The sequence below is a fragment of the Ixodes scapularis genome, unplaced genomic scaffold (assembly GCF_016920785.2).
Source record: "Ixodes scapularis isolate PalLabHiFi unplaced genomic scaffold, ASM1692078v2 PGA_scaffold6__148_contigs__length_123643588, whole genome shotgun sequence".
Taxonomy (NCBI): Eukaryota; Metazoa; Arthropoda; class Arachnida; order Ixodida; family Ixodidae; genus Ixodes; species Ixodes scapularis.
The window spans coordinates 106,902,502-106,923,115 of NW_024609881.1; the positions used below are offsets into that span (position 1 = coordinate 106,902,502).

General features: G+C 38.8%; 2 pseudogenes; one reads left to right on the top strand and one right to left on the bottom strand.

Annotated features, from left to right (window-relative positions):
- Nucleotides 1-794: 794 nt before the first annotated feature.
- LOC120848817 lies at nt 795-9,134 on the bottom strand (annotated as a pseudogene).
- Nucleotides 9,135-17,965: 8,831 nt separating this feature from the next.
- Nucleotides 17,966-20,487, top strand: LOC115326509 (annotated as a pseudogene).
- The last annotated feature ends 127 nt before the right edge of the window (nt 20,488-20,614 follow it).

The window sequence follows — 20,614 nt, forward strand, 5'->3', positions numbered from 1 at the left end:
TTTAAAGAGCCTGGCGTCTCCTTGCTTCACCCTGTACATCTGATTTAAATGAGGGGTGTAGAGATTAAAAAAAAACAGAAAAAAAAACGTTAAGGGCAGTGAAGTGGTTATCGGATTACCCTTTTTATTCATCATAATTGTTGTGAAGTTGGAACTTAAAGGGACACTGCCGGGAGTATTTATGATTTCAAGGTTTTTATTGGTACATGACATATGAGAGCCCAACTACCCAGGACACAATTTGAGGCTTGAAATTCGTTTTCTTGCCACTCGGAAACAGAAATCGAGATCGGTCCGGTTCGAGTCGCGCTCATTCTCTTCTTCTTGGCCAGGTACCGTTTTCTATGATTTAGACACAACCACCAAAGATAATCAAAGTCGTGGGTCATCGAAGATACACTCTCATTACTAGAAAGGGATAAAAACGTGATATCCATTTTTGTGGCTTCTAAAAGCCACAAAAAGTGCAAATACGTTGACTAAAAAAAGTTGGGCAGTTACATGATTTCCGGTATCATACTTATCTATATTTTTTCTTCATCCGTAGTCCAGGTTCGGTTTCGGTATCGAGGAGTTGCATTTTATGACTTTATTAAAAATATACGTGACACTGCAACAAGATATGGATTGGGTAATCTTCTGACACTGAAATGAATCGCCTTGCAGGAAATTTAAGAAACTAATTCGGAGAGTGTCAGTGTCTCTATAAGAAAGCACAGCAACTTGTTTGTAAAAAATGTAGGAAAACAATTTTATTCGCAAAAGTGGTAACTTCGATTAGCTTTGTAATTACGTTAGCAGACCGGACGACGCGGACAGCAAGATGGCCAGTAGTAAAAAGGGTTGTGCACGAAGGTGCAACTTCCGTAGGGTCTGATATTGCACCTAAAGAAAAAAAAAATGACATATATTTTTTTTAAACCCGAACCCGAATATGTATTTTAATGAATATAAGGTTAGGCTGCAAACAAGCTGGTGGTAGTTGAAGATTGTAAAAATAAACCGAGACTGCGAAAAAGAAAGGACACACAAGCACAGTGGCCTCTGCGTTTGCCTGTCCTTTCTCTTTCACCGCGTTTGAGTGTTTTTAGTAAACATTTTAAATTCGCCCACTTTCTAGAGTTCTATATAATGTGTTCAACGATTGCAATGATTTCCCGAAATTTATCACTACGTTTAAAATTCTATACGATTAGTCTGCCTAAGCTAAGAAAAAGTGAAGTGCACCTTCCCGATAGAGGACAAGCGCCGGAAAAAGCACAAGGACCAGAACAAAAAGTAAACGCTGGAGCCAGTGTTTACGTCTCTTCTCGTCCTTGTGTTTTTCAACGCCTCTCCTCGATATTGAACCAACTGGTCCAAATTACCATCTTCTATAACGCCCTGTATTTAGAAACGGGCATGAATAAAATAACGTATTGTAAAGATGAGCGAGAATAAACATCCTTACGAATTAAGCGTTCCTGTTAATATTGCATAAACATCCTTATTTTTTATTAATGTCAATTTTGAATTTACTGTATGATATACTTACACAAATATGAGTGTACGGTGTGGCTCTGTACCAAACTCAAGGTACTTGACAAAAATTTAATTTTTTTTATAAATACCCTGTCTGCACATGTATCATTCCAACCATACATTAGTTAATTGTGCTTATGTTTAAGTGCTTTTATAGAAAGTTGATTCCACTTTTGGGGTTCGCCGACATATTGTGGCCAATTCCAAGACCGAGTGCAACATTTGTTTTGTGGCACGCAGTTGATGATAAAATATGTCTTTCGAATGTTAAAGTATTTAACTTATTTCTCCATCATCTTTAGTTACCACCTGTGTATAACAGCTAAGATATCCAGTGAAAGAGGGCTTATGATATGTGAATTGGTTAGGTACGTAATTTATTCGTTAAGCTCTCTTTTAAAAACGAATACATTTCCGTAGAAGCGAAACTGTTTATTTCCTGAAGGAATAACACTTAAGGCTGCTTACGTGAAGGAATGCGAACGCATTCATACACGCAGCGGATTCCTACAAACACAGCGCCGCTTCTTCCTATTGGACATGGCGCTCCGGCGGTGACATCACACTCCCCCACTGCGCATGCGCCGTGAAATCCGCCGGCTCCACGCCTTCCGTGACGGTGCATCTGTGTTGCTGTGCTTTTCTTTGTGTTTTCTTTTTTAGGCGCCTCCGCTTTGAACTTGAGTTCGCCGCTGACTTCCGGGACGAAGCATCTGATATGACGGGTCACAGCCAATGGGAACGCGTCGCAGCCATTTTAACTGCTGTTTATTTAGATGCCCGTTTTTCGCGATCACAGCCAACGTCGGCTGCGCTTTATAAGGCAGGTAATGCTTTCGCGTTAAAAGGTAAGCAATGTGTAAACATCTATATCCGTTATGAGATCTAAATTTAATTAAATTGTTTATATTTATCGCAAAAAAACATTTGCTAGCGCTGGTTTTAGCAAATCAGCGATTTTTCTTGGTATCCTGAACGTGATTATAGGGAGGTCTTGCTGATGCAACGAAATTCGGGAGGAAAAACAAGGTTATAATTTTTTTTTAGCGATTGTCATATTTACATCTTCAAAACGATTAACGTTTTACAACAACACCAGCCGTCAATTTAATCAAGATATAAAAATTAGACATGCACACGCATTATAATAAAGTAACAGCTACGGTTTTGCCCGATGGCTTCCTGCAAACAGTGAGAATATAAATTACAAACCCTGTAACTGTAAGTGTTTTTGCTGTTACATTGCAACGCCAGTGTTCACATGGGTACTTAAATCTTTCAGGGAATCCATCTTGGAGTGTTTTATTGAGGTACTTGCATGTACCTGCAGAATGAACGGTAAACGAACGCGTTGAAACGTTAATATACATCAATGTTCTCATTATAACTACTCATATACCTCAGAGTTTCGTCACATATGTAAATGTAACTAGTTCATTTCAAGCTAAACGATCTCGGACAATCACAAATTTAGTCTGAATATTCTCAACAAAAAAGAAATCTTCCATGGCGGCAACGCTATGTTGTCGCATCCCTCGTATGTGAGTGGTGCAGGAAAGGTCGTGCGTGATGAGCCTCGTCGTGAGCGGAGGAGAAGCGAAAGAGACAACCACTTGTGGTGCTGCGAGGGTCTTGAATGTTTTCCTCTGAACGTTCTCGCGTTCTGCAAATTTATTAGAAGCACCCTTTGTGGCACGGAAGGTGTTGGAAAATCCCCTTTGCAACTAGAAACAAACATGCGCTCGTTAAAAAGACGACTGTGCCAAGAAACAGCAACACAATGCCGGGAATGCTTTGACGACATGGCTTCGAAGGTTTTCGAAAAACGTAGAAAAGATACCCTTTGTACCGGAGAAAATGTTGGCGTCTCCATAATAGTCAACGCAGTGAGGTAATGTTTCAGTAAAACAAGTAAACGTTGGTGTGTCTCTGTTCTGCTTATTTTGTTAGGGTAACATATTTTTGGCGTATATAATGTTCTCTCGTAGTCAGGCATAATACTTTGTTACCGCTTTTATTTATGCATCACGCACACAGCGCCTGATATTTATTTTTGTGGATATGAGCTCTTTGGCATGTTTTGAAATAAGCCAACGCAATATGTTCGTGTAAATTGGAATATTATATATCAAATGTCTCTCCAAACAACTTGTCGCGCTTTCTAAGGCTGACTTCCTATGGCATTGTCGTTCTATCCATGTCCCTAGAACCTCGTATCAGCGTTCCACTGTGTGTAGGTAGCGCAGTATCCGTCTCAGCATAGCACAAACTGGCTAGATGGTGTAAGCTACCGCCCGATCCAAAGGGCTCAGCCGGATACCTCCATCCGCCCATCCATCCAGCATTTATGGATTGCCCGCCGCGCCAGTTTGATGGGTGTAGGCCCTGTAGGGGCGAACCAGGGAAGTAGGAAACCGGTTCCAAAGTACAATACTGTAACACGTGGAAAAGGTTAGTTGATCGATTCTAAGTCATGAGCCTCCTTCGAGGGTTGTTTCTAAAACCACCTCCTTGTTGACCCTCGTGACTGTTAACTTAACCGCAGTGCGTGGTGCGTCTGCAACTTATTATTATCGCTCATCAGCCAATGAGATCGCGTGTTTAGCTCATAAGGATGCCGATCAATGAATCACACTCATACAGGGATGGGCAAAATACATGCAAATATGTATCGAAATACAAATACAAAATACTTCGTTAAAAATGTATTTAATTACAAATCTAATTACATTTCCAAAAAAGCATTGAAGTACAAGATACAAATACAACCAAATGTATTTGGTCTCCTCCAAATACTTCTTCCAATACATTCCTCAAAATTTGCGTCAGCGACTTCGGGGCACCTGCAACGGGTTTCTGGGTATCTCATTTTAATTTTGCATCGCACACTCGGGAGTTAGTGTGCGAGGCTCTAGTAACGTAATGGAAATATAACCACAAAAAAATGTAATCAGCTTGGACGTAATAGGTGGAAAACGTACAGAGCTTCAAGCAGCTTTTTTTGTCGATTACATCTTGGTATAGACCAGCAAAGAGCCGAGAAGACCAAGATGCGCAGCACTAGCTAGATAATTTTTATTGTTGCAACTCGCACCAGTTACGAAAATCTGGACGACCCGCGCATTTAGAATGTTGCAAGCAAAAATATGGATGAAAATCAGGCTGGAAAACATCACAAGTTGTCACAGACACTTATTTAGCCAGTCTGCCTGTGAACGTCGATTTCGTCACTATTCTTGCCCTGGACTAGCACCGTAATCACAAAGTCACTAAACGCTTGTGCATGATTGAGAGACACTGCATTTAGTTTTGAACGTAGTTTTCTTTCTGATCTGGACAGTGACAATAAATTTGAGGGATGTATTTTCGCCTACAAAATGGTATTTAATTACAATTGTATTTGAAATACCCCCGTTTTAGTATTTAAATACACAGGTCAAATACATTACCCGATTTGTAATTAAATACAAATGCAAAATACACAAAGTATTTGAAATACGTATTTCAAATACTTGTATTTGAAATACTGCCCATTCCTGCACTCATAGAAGCGTGAACATAATAACCTTTCAGTGACTCTAGCATTGGCCTCTTCGATTCTGAGAAAGCTCAGTGTCTTCACGAGAAGTCGTATGACGCTCTCCAGCACCCAGTATGGTACCGGAGGAAAATCATATTTCTATACTTTGGGTTGCTCCTATGCAGAGTGCCCGTATCTGTCACAGTGCAAGTATCAATGGCAGAGCAAACCAATTTCATGTGCGGCTTGGCTTTGGAAATAGGAAGCAAAGAGGTGAACAGTGAAAGATTATCTGCACTATGTAGTTAAATTACCTGCTACTATTTTCAGATGAAATAAAAAATATCGCAAAGATAACACTAAGCTCTCAACCTACACTGTTAGAATTGATCAGCTGAGATTTAATAACGTGGTTTTATAATTTCTACATAATATAAGTAAGTCCTTTGATTTTGGGTGTTTTTTTTTACCTCCGACCTAATTGATTTTTTTTTCTCGATATGTGGTCATGCATCAAAATCGGCTGCTGGGGAAGTGACAACCGCACTCGTGAAACACCCGGAGTTTGTAACTTTACATTCCACTTCCGGTCCTCACTCGCATTGATTTATGACTTCACTCAATAGAGAAACAAATATTTCGTGTTCCCAAAAGGTGTTGGTTTTCTTTCCCAATTACAAGTGGTTTAAGGCTAACACAAAAAACACAATATTTTTAAACGCATAACATATAATGAAAAATAAGAGCAAAATAAATCAAGAAAGAACGAATATGGCTTGAGCGAGTCCTATTTACAGGAAGGACGAAACACCTTAGAGAAGAAGTATAAAAGTTTGGTTTTAGTTTTATTTTTGTTTTGGTTTAAATTAGGGAGTGAGTTTATAAAACAAAAAAGGACGAGTAGGCTAAGTACAAAGGGTACGTTGGTTTTTACACGGTTGTACCACCAGTGTTCTAAGCACCGAATAATATAGTGTTTTATACCCATCACAAAAGTCTAGCATTTTTTAAACCTTACGAGCGATTTTTATTTGTTGTTTTAATTTTTCTTATTTAGTTTATAGATCTGGCTGATATTTTGCGTATTCCAACTAGAGTTTTTCGTCGCATTTATTACCAAGAAATGCATTTGGGTCCTGAAGGTACTGTAATAAATAATTAAATAAAATAATGAATGAAATATTAATTAAATAAGGAACTATAACAATTTAAATGTGATTTGAATAACTAACAATTCCACATATTAAACCGCCCGAAGACCATTTCGAAGAGAATGAAAATTGTGTACTACCGTCTTCAAATGAAACTCCATAATGGTGGCGCTGATTAGTGTCTCCCATGATCAGTGACACACCTCCCAATGCGATCACGGCCAATAGAACAATTGTCCTCATTCCTGCTGCAAAAATGACTGCAAGTTATCGCAGTTCGTAATGTATCTCACTGAAAGTCAGCGTTGTATTTGATTTTAGTTCGTTAATTCTTGTTTTCGACCATGAAAGTGTTTTGGATTTCAGCCGAAACGTACAGAATATTTATACACACAAAAACAATCCTTGAACTCTACTATCGAGTCGACATCTAGAAATGTTCTTTTTTTTCGCAAGCAGTATCCGATTGGTATACACTACCTAGCCACATAGTTGATTGCAATAATATTTCTTCATTCCTAGACCAACTCTCATCGTTCGTGTAACTTGCTAAATGTTGTGGGTGTCACTCTGTTGCTGCTTTGTTGGTACTTAGGTTTCCGTTTCCATTTTCTACAAAGAGCAATCTTTTAAAATGTAATACTCCCAACGTATTATTGACAGATGTGCTTGTTTCGCATATGTGTTCAAGACTCTGGTGAAGTGTGACCACACTCTTGTTGAAATGCTTTTGTGTGCCACTTCTATTATATTCATTGTAAGGAATAATAGAAGTTTTAGATAGATACCAAAGAAATATATAAATTAAGCCAGCTGTCAAAAATCTGATACAACTACATGCGCAGATAACGTTGACTTTATTTCGATTGAAGTACCGTATTTTCCGGGCTATAGTCCGCGGACTATACATGTTTAAAAGTTGAAATTTCTGGCTGTGCGGAATATCTACGCGTGCGGACTATACAGGAATTATGTTTTTCAAGATCGTTTATTATGACGAGAAATGTGACGAATTTTGTGCACGAAAGTGTATGTTAATGATGATTTATGCACGTTATAGGCTTTATTGTGAGCAAAAAAGCAGACATTTGTATACGTGTGCCGTCTATGAGAAGATTTTCGTGTCGACTAAGCACCAGGTGCGGACTATGCACCGGTGGCGGGCTATGCACCCGGTGCGGGCTATCTAAGCAAAATCTTTCATTTTTGACAACAAATTTCCCCCTGCGGATTATACACCGGGTGCGGACTATAGTCCGGAAATTACGGTATGTGCGTATAAAACTCTGCCCTAATGGAAAAAGACAAGCATCCATAGAGCCCATATCACAAAATGCCATAGAAGGACCCATTGAAAAAACCATAAAATAAACGAGTTTTATTCTCTAATTTTATGATGTTAGAGACTATCTTCCTTAACAGACACTAGAGATATTATAAATGTACAACATATTAAATGTAGTTCGCCCTGCGTGCTTCATTTATCTATTTTAAATATCAGAAATAACTAACCAGAGATGGACGAAAACAAACTCCTTTACTTGCCATCTGACAAAAAAAGTATGAAAAACAACCGTGGCCAAACATCAAATTGACCCGTCAATTCTTCATAGAAAATGCTTATTCTATGTGATATGGCGTTTCATATAATATGACAGGAGATGACTCATAGGGTGGAATATATTTTTAATATGGTGAATCTAACGTTTAGGAACAAAAACATTGGCTTCACCCTAAAGACTATATAGATTTCTGATACTAATTATCACAGCATACCTTTACGGCACACTCACTTGCCTTAAATAGTACTGTGCAGCTATAAAGTATATTGCCTTCTCTAGTTTTAATGGCTTGCGCACTTCACCAACTCAGTGACACTTCACTGTTTGGCCGATTCTTACTTCTTTTTTTTTTTAATACGCGTGTTCGATTTCGGATCAAGTATATTCCAAGTCATGTTTCCAGATCGGCAACAACAATTTCGAATCCCACATATTGATGCAAATGTCACAAAAAAATAGTATATTCTGGACTATCCTTTTAGAAGAATATCGCTAACACATTTATCCGCATATATTTAAGATGCGTATAACTCAGCACTGATTCAAAAGCCGAGACCCCAGTAACCATGGATGATGGCTTCTTCTCGGTTACGCAAGCTGCACGTGGTAATTTGATCATTGCAATACGCAGCGCAATTTGGTCTGCTTCGTCTGCAGGGGTTGTGGTGACATCAGAAAGCCGAGCTCTGATTGCTTCTGATCTAAGCATAGTGGGTAGACCTCAAAGCAACTCGCGTTGAGGTATACACAGTATTTTTCAGTCAGAGCCAATCAAAGCTCGCCGTTTTGTTGTCACCACAACACCTGCAAAAACTTGCGCTCCGCATTATCGCAGTACCTTCCGTTTCACATTAAATCCGAGTACAACCAGGGCTAAAATCCGAAGGAGCCAATCAGACAGCGCAAAGAGTGCATGGTCATGGCGCTCGTCGCCTTTGTGCATGTGCTATCACTAATGAAACCAATCACATACAAAACGAAACCACGAGATCACAGCGAATTCACAGTGCGCGATTGGTCTCGCCGGTGAAAGCAAGCGCATCAAGACGACAAGCTTCGTAAGGATGCACTTGTATCACTACGGCTTAATGTGAAACAATGTACATTAACATAAAGAAACGTTCATGCATGCGGAGCCACAGTGCAGCTGACAGGTGGCGATCTAACATTCTTATCTGCTGTGCTCAATACATTTTAACCAGAGAGCACTTGAGATTCTCGTGGTTTGAAACATTTATAGGTACAGATATTTCTGTAACTTTTAGGTAAAAAAAAAGAAACTCTTACCGGATTAGATGTTCCCTTGAACCAGCAGGGTTGTGTTGTGCATACGCCGTGGAACGATACGACTATTTATGGAGGAGAGTTGTGTGAACTTAAAATATTTGTGAAACAGAAAGAACAAAGAACTGTTATAAAAAAAAAATGTTGCGCGAAAGCAAATGACATTTAACTAATCAACAACATCTAAAGAGAAATCATACTTGTTTTTCAGTCGAAAGAAGCAGCTGTGTGTTTGACTCTGCTTTGCGTGAATTTCAAAAATTCCTTCATACACTTAAGTTCGCGACTTGAGCAGACTTCAGTCCTCGCCAATTGTGGTCACCTTTGCAGTGCGTGTGATACATGACCTTTCGAAATCGCTATTCTTTGAGTCGATGAAACACTCTGAACTTTCCCATCTTGTTTTTTTCACAAGCCCGTGTGGGCGTTACATCCTTCTCTTTGTCCCTGTCCTTTGGCGCTTCTGTGCAGTCAAGGGTTTCCAGCCTGCGGACCTGCGCTCGTTACTTGAGAAGTATTATAGATTTCCATTACTAGATGAGCAAATTATCGTTACCAATTACGTCTAAAATAATGTATTGCTTTACTTGGTATGGTAGAAATTGCGTGCCCATTCTTTTGCCCGAATGATTTTTAACGCAAACTTAACGTGCTATTTTAATAATTCACTTCAAAGTATGGCAATCATGTTTGGGATATACCATAATTACGTTTCTTGTAGTATCTGTATAACAAATTTGTATACACGAATAAAAATAATGTGCTATGCTTCTTATCACTTGTGTTTAGTGTTGGGGAAAACAGACGCCAATGGGCAGAAGTTTGCAGAGATTTGACAGCAGTCCGGGAGCGCAGTTCTCTTGGCCTAAATATGTATTTGTTTGTAAATTTAGGGTTTTAATAAGCCCGAAAAAGTTCAGGTTGAACCAAACTTCGCTTTTGTTGGCTCTAGTCTGTGAATTTGGGCTAAATCGTCAAACAAATGTCAAGGTTAATCTTCTGTGCCTTGTAGTTTCCGGCAACCTTGTGCCTAATCAACAAACAAGTGGCAAAGCTAGGCTTCAGTACTAATCATTTATGTTTCATGTGTCAACTTTGGGAGAAGATTGCCTGAATGACGCTAGAATTAGTCTGCACCGCTGGTTGCTCGGTTGATGTGTGGCATCTTTTGCTGAAGTTTGGCACTTTGGCAATTATATGAAGGGCCAAAGGAAAGTCATTAAAAAGCAGAAAAACAGAATTTTCGAACTAACGCTTTGGAGCAAAATCATATGGGGCCCTAACAATTGGCAAACATGGGTCAAATTAGGCGTTTACCTGGGCATACTATTAGAACAACTGCACTTCAAAGCTTTTATTTTTTTTTCAAAATGCGTACTCTAATATTCTAAGTTGAAAAGGGGACCAAAACTACATGATAAGAAAAGGCGGTTACAGTCCGGTGGCCGAAGCAAACGCCCGGAGGCGTAGAGAAGCAGACCAGCCAAGTCAAGGGTCAGCGAGCGTCTGTTCTTTTTCCGCCCCGCGCAAGGCGCGTGCCGTTCGCTCGTGTTTATTGCGCGGTCGGCGTGAGACCGGTAGCGCCATCTTTTTTAATTCAAAGAATACAACACGTACGTTTGTGTTTATGCCACCCTGTAAATTCTAGTCATTTCTCAGACTGAGTATTGACAAATAATACATCCAAATTTGGAACGTAAAGGTTTCACAAACATGCGACAAACGCGACAAAGTAAAACGAATCGAAAGGGTAAGTTATTAAACTTATGACTCTTAAGTTTCCGAGCAACGGAGATGCATGCAGAGCCTATCATCGGCCATTGTGCAAGCTTAGTTCTTTATACGCCGGTCAAGTCCTACACACTTACCGAGGCAGGAAGAGGTGCGAGCCTATGAATTATTTGAAAATTAAGAGTGGGTTACTGGATGGATCACGGAATTATATAATTATTACAATCTTCCGCGGGTCGTTCTTGTTTAGCGGTTGTTTAGCCACCTTTGTTCAGACTACACATGGTGTTCGCCCCACTTCCGTCCGCCAAGACCGGGGGAGGGAGATACTTCCGTTTCTCCCATGTTTACCTTGTGTTTGGGTGAATGCGCGGCGACTCTTGGGTCACTAGCGAGCAACTGCGCGAAAGCTGCGCTTTAGAAATGCCCCAGTCCCGTGCTTTTAAGTTGACGATGCTCACCGGCACGAACAGAATGTCGCAAGTGAAGTTCTTTCAATTCTCTAGAGACGAGGGACGCCACTGATGCTTCCGAGCTTCGGTGATCGCTGCTAAGCAAACGGTGCTTGCCTACTTTGATGTGCTTGCGATAGATGGCGCAACCCGACAAACGCGAAGATTACTGACCCTAGCGAAGATGCCACGCAAGCGTCGCCTTGACCGACTAACAATAATTGAAGCAAACCGGGCCATTAAAGGAAGTGTAAGTGCAATATGATATGGTGGTCCGGGAAAGAATCCATGAATGCCAAAGCAAGGTGGTCAAAACATTAACAAATTGGGTGTTACAGAGACTCGCGTAGTGCTGAAGGAAGCGTAATCTAACTCTCTGAAGATTGTGTGCTAAAACCATGACCCAGCTCGGCGACCCTATGCGAGGAAGCTCGGCGCGTAACTTCGGCATCTAGGGCAGGTAGGGGCCCCTCGCCGATGCCTTGCCGTTCACGAAGTAGTTGACACTCGGGTAGATGGACCGGGTGGCTCGGATAGGTAGTCGTGACGATGCGCCCATGATAGCTTCGGAGGACTTGTGGGGGAACTGCTCTTTCTTTTCACCCAATGGATCTAGAAGGCATATCGGTTCAGTGTAAGTAAAATCCAGGTGGTACCGCAGTCAGTTATTGGTTGTGAATCTTTTAAAGTAATCTATCACTGCGGGTCTTAAAAAACAGCAAAAAGAATGCCCAACCGGAATCAGAATTCAGATCAGAAGTGCGGCCATGTTTGTTTTTGTTTACCTCCGCACATTCTGCAAATACGACAATGAAAGTGAAATTAAATAGTCACCGACAGCTTAAGGAAAAAGGGGCATGGCCTATTACGTGCATATGTTTGCTACCTGATTCGTTATACGGCTGTGTTATCGGCTAATGCCAAAATTTCATTGGCTGCGGTGACATAATAAGATGCTCGGGACTCTCCACGCCACAACTCGAATGAAAATTGCAAAGGGTACTCCCAATTAAATTACTCGAAAGAGTAATTCATTACAACTAATTCATTACATCTAGCAAATTACCACCGAAGTTAGCTTGCAGGTTAGTGCAAGTATATGTAGTATAATCATATTTTCTAAATGCATGTCGTATAAATGTAAAGAGCTCTACCGAACAGTCTTAATGAAAGACATTTCTCAAGTGAAGAAACTGTACTCAATAAAATAAATAATGGTAACTTGCTTCAAAATTAAGTTCACGGGCCTTTATGCGGCCGAAAAAAAACAGTTTTACATGCATAAGCTGAACATGAAAGCTGGTTATTTTTTTGTAGATATCAAAGCACGTATATATATATATATATACACACGTGGTTTGATATATTGAGGTATTTAGCACATAAGGTAGAGAGAAGAAGGATAGGACAGAAAAGAGCGCTCTTTTCTGTCCTGTCCTTCTTCTCTCTACCTTCTGCGCTAAATACATCAATATGTTAGACTACCAACTAGCCCAAATGTCAACTTTACTGACGTGGCTTGATATCTACAAAAAAAAAGAAGCAGCTTTAATGTGCCGCTTATGTATTTTAACCTGTATTTTTTGGGCCACACAAGCTGCGTAAAGTGCCACACTAGCCACAGCCGAACCGAATCTCAACTAGAAAAAACTTGAAGTACAAGCAATTTGGGAGATGAAAAATAAATTTCTACGCTGTAGTATTTTTCAATTCTCCATTAAATTTTGTTCTTGACTTTAGGCGTTCTTTACAACGGGCTGCAAATTGTTATTTATGTATCAAGGAAAGGTGTGGAAAACTTTAGACGAGAAAGAGCCGTTTTTTTATTACAGTAGTCTGAATTTTATTTTTACATAATCGCAGGCTTACGAATCACAGCTTACCTTGAATTTGGGGTGGTATAGAAATCAAACGGTTCACCACTATGACGTAAAACGACTATCAGTGGCTAGCTATATAAAATTAAAGGGCGATATCTTACGTCGACTCAGCTCTTTAGCGGAAAGAAATTGGCGTGTTAATTCTCATATTATTCTTAAGGCATTATTTTCTGAAAGAGTTACATGTACAAACTTTATTTCGGCAAGTTCTTAGACAATGTGAGAACATACGGAATCTTACATAGTTATTGTTTTGCCTTCAGTCATATTTTGAAATATACTTTTTACTGTGAGAAGGATATCCCAGGGTAGTGTAAGCTTTTTCTGACATGCATTAATGGTCATTTGCTAGTAACGTTGTGACGACGAAAGCACGATCTACAGCCAGAGGTTTAGAGAATTTAAGTGTCTGAAGAATAAACCAAAAAATGTTAATATATATTTATTGTATTATTTTCGACTATAACAACAATGTTAGAACAGCTCAAAACACGCAAAAAACACCACTCTTTTTCAAGACAATTTCTTATATCTGTAATTTTAACTTGTATAAGCATGTGGAGCATATTATAATTTATAAATGCATTATCAACATAAAAATACACCGCCATAGAAACCTTCCATTTGTAGCTATGAAATGATAGTTGTGTGAGGACATCGATGCTAATTGCTTATGTAGCTATCGCAATGTGAATTCGAGGCAAACTTGCTGTAGGTTGCAAGTTTGTGATTTTGTAAAACAAAACTCAACATTAGATTGAAATGTTTCTGTTTAGAAATTGTTCGTAATATTTTCGGATACATAAATAAACATAAGCAGTATGACCGAGGTTTTAACTTGTTTTAAAAAGACAAAGTAGAGTGAAATAGAATTGGCATTTTGAAAGATTCCTCTGCGTGGCACCTTATATGTTTCTAATCTGAAAGGCTATTTTGTTCATCTTATATACCTGGTCAGGTCATACTATTTCAAAGCGAATTTATGAAAGCCTACTCAAACTACCCAGTATATGTTTTTCACTGTACTTCTAAATATTCATGGCATTTCTATTTTTATTTTACGCTATGTTTACCTTGATTTTATTTATAAACTAAATTTGTATGGTTAAAAAAAATAAAAAATGGCTAAAAGACGGTAATGCTTTCTCCTAGTGTTTGTGGAGAATAACATAGAGCACGAAAATCGTCCGGTTTTCGCCCCTATGTTATTCTCCACAAACACCGTAATTTAACTAGCACGCTCCCTTTCCACGAGGCTTTCTCCTAGTTACAGGTATATCAGACATTCGATATATGCTATAATGTATGCGCATTGATACATCCGATATTAAATTTGAACATGGCCAGTAGAGTCGTACTCAACCGGGCAAATTGGAATTTAGGGCAAACATGTGGTACGCTTTTTTAACAGAGCTAGCCTCTAGCTGTCTGAACGCCAGTAAAATTGGTTATGACTTTTCCGTTTTTTATACATTTTGGGGCCAGCAAATAATAAATTTTATTCATGCTGCTTCCACCTTTGAAGCTGGTACACACGTGAGAAATATAGCTAACCAAGTCAAAACTCATTTCAAACAAAAATTATAAAAATCAACACAGTAAATGCGATAATACCAGGTTCTCTTTAAAAAAAAATGATAAATTGTCTTAGAAGAACCTAAATGTTTGGTAACTTAGAGTTGCGTTTCAGTGAATTCAAAGCGTGTTATTCTGTCAAAATAAAAAACTGTATTCGTTACTGCGCACAGTGTCACAATTTTAACGATAATTATTATATTTTATTTAATTTTGGTCGTAACCTTAACCCGAAAGGAAACCATTCGAGTGAATAAGGCAAAACTTTAAAAAGAACGAAACCTATGTGCAAGTTTTGCAGCAGAATAAAATATAGAGACAAACTGGTGGACTTTCATCCTTCTGGAAAGCCAACGCTGAACAGATATAGAAACGAAACACAAAAATGTACAAAACTCAACTAGGACGCCTATTTTCCGTTTCTGGTTTACACATTATACCAAGGCTTAACACTCAAGTGAAAAATGCCAAATTACTGCGCTGTTGAGGCATGCGCTGTCCCTGATACTTAGAAGAGGTGAGCTATTGCGCATGGTCAGTACACGTTCCACAGACTCGTAAACAAAGATGGCAGTGCGCAGAAGGCGAGTATTGAATGACCTATATAAGAAAGACCCGCAACCGAGCTCAGTCAGGCGAAGTCGGTCATAATAGCATTAAACCTCAAAAGATGTTCATTTTTGTTCATAGCTCTTGGTTCCCATGATAAGGATAGTAGATTACTCTGTCTGAGGTACCCGTAAAACGGCTGTGGTGCCATAATAAAATCATTTGAAAATAAAGCTTCCAATATTCTCTTCTAAAATACATTGACAATGATATCATCCTACAACAAGACAACTATACTCAAACATAAGCTTAACATTATAGTAAAGAATATTCCCTGGCTGACTAGGTGCTTAGTTTTCTTTCCCTTCGTTCACAGTGTGCCACTTTCAATTCATTTAATCCTTCGGAAGCAAATATGTTATCGGGTGGTTCGCAAACTGCTTGGAGCTCTGCCTTTTTTAAATTACATCGATGTTTTTTCTCGTAACATTACCACTAAAATAGTGTAAAAACAGACGATCGTGTTTTATATCAGAAGTAATATCGGGGTCCCGTTTATTTAATAATTCCCTTGCTAGCTTCTGTGAGTGGTGCAACACCTGGCAAATGTCAATAACTTTTCGAAAATCCGCTTTTATATCATTTTGCAGGCGCTCATTCACATCCATATCTCTCTAGTCATCCACTTTTTTGTTTTAAAGGGAATTCAGATGTACCTTTTGCGTCCGCTTTTTACGCCTGATTTGACCTGATAGATCACTTCGACTTCACATGTAACAGTTAACGGACTCGGATACTGGCTGCGTACTTTACGTTGAGTCATACAACATACAAAGCTTCTGATATTACAAACTTCAAACGACCAATCCTTGAATATCGCTCTGTCGTTGTAACCTTTAAAAAACATTTGATATCAACAAGCTTGAAGCTATTCAGAAGAAAGCAGTACGTTTTATGTTACCGGTATGCCAGATATTTCACCCTCTAATAGTTTTTATTTAAACTTTTCCCCACTTTCCACGCACAGTAGTAACCCGGTGGTGTTGCCTGACCTGAGGTTTTTCTAACTGGATGTGGAAAAGTTTCACGGGCGTAGTAAACCGGTTGCTTGAAAACCCTACACAGCTGAATTAACTAATTTCATTTTGCGTTATTAAAAGTGTATTTAAATTTCGCAAAAGCACTCTCTTGTAGAAGATGCCGCGAACTAAATATTTCACATTTTCATCCACGTGCCAGTGTGTTTAAATTGATTTTTCCTTATGCCATTAAATTCGGAAGTAGTTGCCCGGTGATGTTCGTTTATTACCATTACGTAGATTGTTTTCCACCATAGTTGACTATCGCTGATGTTTTTAATTTATTACTTGTATATTGTTTCATTTTGTTTATTGTTTTGTACAATTGTTTCGTCACTTCTGGAATAAGCCAACAAAAAGGGGTATATAAAAAAACAACATATATATATATATTTTTTTTTAATAAACACATGCAGTCAGTTCTTCGCGGTGACGCAAATGTGAGCCTATGTTTGACTCTCGACATAAGGAAAGCATAATATCGAAAGAAGCTAAACTAAATGTGACTAATTTTGTGCAATACGTGTACGTCCGGGTAAATACTTATAGAAGAACTCAAATTAAAATGTCACGATGAGAAACATATCCGGTTAGCCTTATATGTTGCTGACGCATGGCAGAAAACAGATAAAGTCAAACGTCAGGCTAGATGTCTAAAAACAATCTTTTTTTCGAAATCTTGTGAAAGCTCAAAATTCAGAACCCTCTTCCCACGTACAACCAACCACTGAGATATAAATGCCCTGCTGTAGTTTGTTCTCGACAGGCACAAGCGTAGACCGGCGCATCGTCAACGTGACGGTAATATCATCAGATTCTACTTAACTGCCTCGTTTTCGAACATTTTTTTTTTACTTTTGTGGAAGCGTGCATTTATACGGTATTTTACTATAGCGGTTTGTAATACTAAAAGCCTAAAGTATATTAGTCTGATTGCAGTGGCGAAGCCAGGAACATTTTCTGGGGAAGAGGGGGTTCGCTGGGACTTCAGTGTGACATCGTGCGCTTGTGTGTAGGGGGGAGGGCATACATATGCTTAAGGAGTAAACTACTTATCCAGAGGGCTCGGCCCTCATAAGCCCCCCCCCCCCTCCCCATGACCGCGCCCTACTTTAAATGTTTGCTGTATAAATACTAATGAGTGTAACAACCGAAAGTTAATTACGTATGAACTATGCACAAATACCTGCGCACCAATACCTGAATTTCTTATTTAGTCTTATTTCTTGCCTTTAAGGTAAGATAACAGTCAGATGCGTTCAATGATTTTTACATTATATTTGCCACGATTGCAAATAAATGTGATAAATCATACGATAAATAGTATGCCTAATTTGTTTGGGGTGGTGCTTATCGAGTAATGAACGCATCGTACCAAAAGTGAACTCTAGAAAATGCACTAAAGTCAACATCTTGAAGTCAGTTTCACTGTCTTCTTCATGTAGGAAGCTGATAAAACCATAAAAGCAATCTGTTTTTTGTGTTTTGCGCTGAAAATAATTTTAAAAAGTTGCCTAATATTCTTATATAAAAATCATCATATAGCTGTGCACGTCATGGAAAAAATAAATGTGCTAACTGATCTGAAACATAATATTAGCGTAGAAATACACTTCCTGATATCCAGTATCAATTTAGTTACAGATTATCAAGTGGGCGGAATGAATATTTTGATTGTTTGCATTGTGATAGCCAACGTAGTAATATCCCAAGGGAATGTGGAGGAAGAGGGAAGAACCAATTATCAAATTCAAGAACGATCACTTCTAACATTTGACCGTAAGTTTTATTTTTATGGAAATATACACAACTGGGCAATATAAGAGACTTTATTACACCGAGCCTGGACGCCCTCGTTGCAATATTGAAATCACGAGGCATCTTAATTCTCTTCTTTAATTTAGATAAATGTGAACTTAAATGACAATTCCAAAAGTTTCACCTGCCAGCGAATGCTTTCCATGAAAAACTAAACTTAGTGATTAATCGAATATGTATGACCGACCTCATGGGAAACGTTACTCATATGTGACGGTCAAACTTACCTTACAAGTTCTACGGCAATGTCATACGCAGCTGCCTCAGAAGTACGTTTACAGTCGTAGGTTTCGCCTATCTCGAAAAGCAGTAATTGTGTAAATATTAGCTCCCCCTTACAATATTGAAAAAAATATTAAAAATAATCCGATGATCGAATATTTACAATGATTCCGTATTTGTACGATTATCCTGAATCGGCAATTGCTTCTGTGCATTGTGAGATATCCTTTCCTTATTAACACGCACGTTTTACAACTAGATCACGAGTGCAGATACCTCGGCCACACAATGGGAAACGGAGAAGTAAAAACTCTGCAAAATCCCTGTGTCAAATGGACTTGCCTGGCCGATCAGACTCAGCTGCTAGTTCAAGGGTGAGTTGAAGTAGCGTTCATATCGAACGAGCCAAATGAATCTAAAACGGTATTAGTAAACGTTGGTGAAGTACGAGCACTACAGTTTGCTCACCGCAACTCATTTAGCGTATTTACTATCATTTCCTAATCGCAGGAACGTGCGGTTACGAGGTAGATTAACATTGTGAAGATATGAAGGGAATGACGCCTCTCAGTCAAAAGTCTGGAAAACAAAATACAATCTATTTACTTGGGATCCTATAGCAAAGCTTTTTACAAGTAAACACGAAACCTTCTGTCTACGGCCCATTGAGATACATTTGATTGGACAAAAAAGGAATGTGAGAAAATTCCCAAGAATTTATTCGACGGCTTGTATCTGTTTTCTAAACAAAGTGCCCCAATAACCCACGATACCGTTTCTGCAGTTAGAAGCCCATTTGAACATTAATATGTTTTCCTGTGATTTTATTAAGAGCATGTCATTCAAAATTAAATTGACACAGCATAAAACTAAGTACTACTGTTCAAGAACCAGCCAATTATACCAGATAACAAACATCTCTGATTGTACACTACCCGACAAACGTAGTGTTAACACGACATCGACGCTTCTTTACATAACAGAATGGATAACTGGGCGAGTTTATACCTGTTCATATCGCGATAGTACGACATGGACGAAATGAGGAAGCGGAGTGCACGAACGTTACTTACATATATTTTATAGGGTGGAGGGGGAATGAGTCAAAAATGCTTTTTTTAGAACAATTTAAAAACACAGTCAGCGGTGTGTATGCCTTTGTTTCTCTCTATGTTTTGTCCCTATCGTTCTAGCTGACCGTTTCCTTTTAATTTATGTGTGTGTACATTTTGTGTATTTTTACTCGTGTATATTTTAATCTTATTTCGTCATGCCCGTGTTCTCTTTTTTTTTCTTCTCATTTTTCCTCTGATTCCCTGAAACAAAACCGTTCTTCAATTACAGTGTTTCCATATTAAAAAAAAGCTCTTCCTCAGGGATTTTTGTATAATAAAGTATCTGTTGTTATTAAAATTTCTCTTCATATTTTACTAAAACAACGCAATGAAAAGCACGAAATCTTGTTACTACCCCTTTTTCAATTGTAGATATTCAATTTTGGAAACTAGAAACCCAGGAAAAACCGTCGATTTCCTGTTCGTCATAACATTCGCGCGGCATACATTATCTGGCACAGAATAACTCATTCCACTTCTTAGTTCTTTGGATGTCTTCTGAGTTTTCAGAAGATTTGTCTTTCTCTTACACCATCGCATGAGTGCAGCTGTCGATATTAGAGTGACGTTTCAGGCGTGAATGTGTAGAAAATGTTTTATTTTTACAGATGAAATATGCTTGGCCTGTTAGTCGCGCGGTTATGTTTAACGTTTATGGCATGCGATTTGACGGTTATTTAACTACGATTAACTCGCGTAAGAGCTGTCTACAGTTACATATTCCGGGATCACTTACCAACAAACCATTTGCGATGACAAACTGTCTATTTGATCAAGAATGAACTACCTCCTATAACTTTATTAACACAAACATTTTAATGAGAGTAGAATGTAACGTTTCCATTTTTAAAATATCGACGGACATATACCGTAGAATGACGTTAGGGCCTCAGCATATCTTCATATTTAATGATTTCTGACATGTTATCAGGTGCTGAGCCCGTGCCCCACGGAGCTGCTTCTTGGGGTTCCAAGCTCAACTTGCAGCAGGAGGTCTTCCACCTTACGAAGTACATCAGGTTATCTGACGGTCTTCTTGTTGAACGAGAAAGTGCAAATATTCTAAATAAACCATGGAAAACAAATCGAGTACCCTTTTTTTAGTCTCTTAATGAGGAAACTGGGGCATTTTAAATCTGTATCTGATAAAAGTTC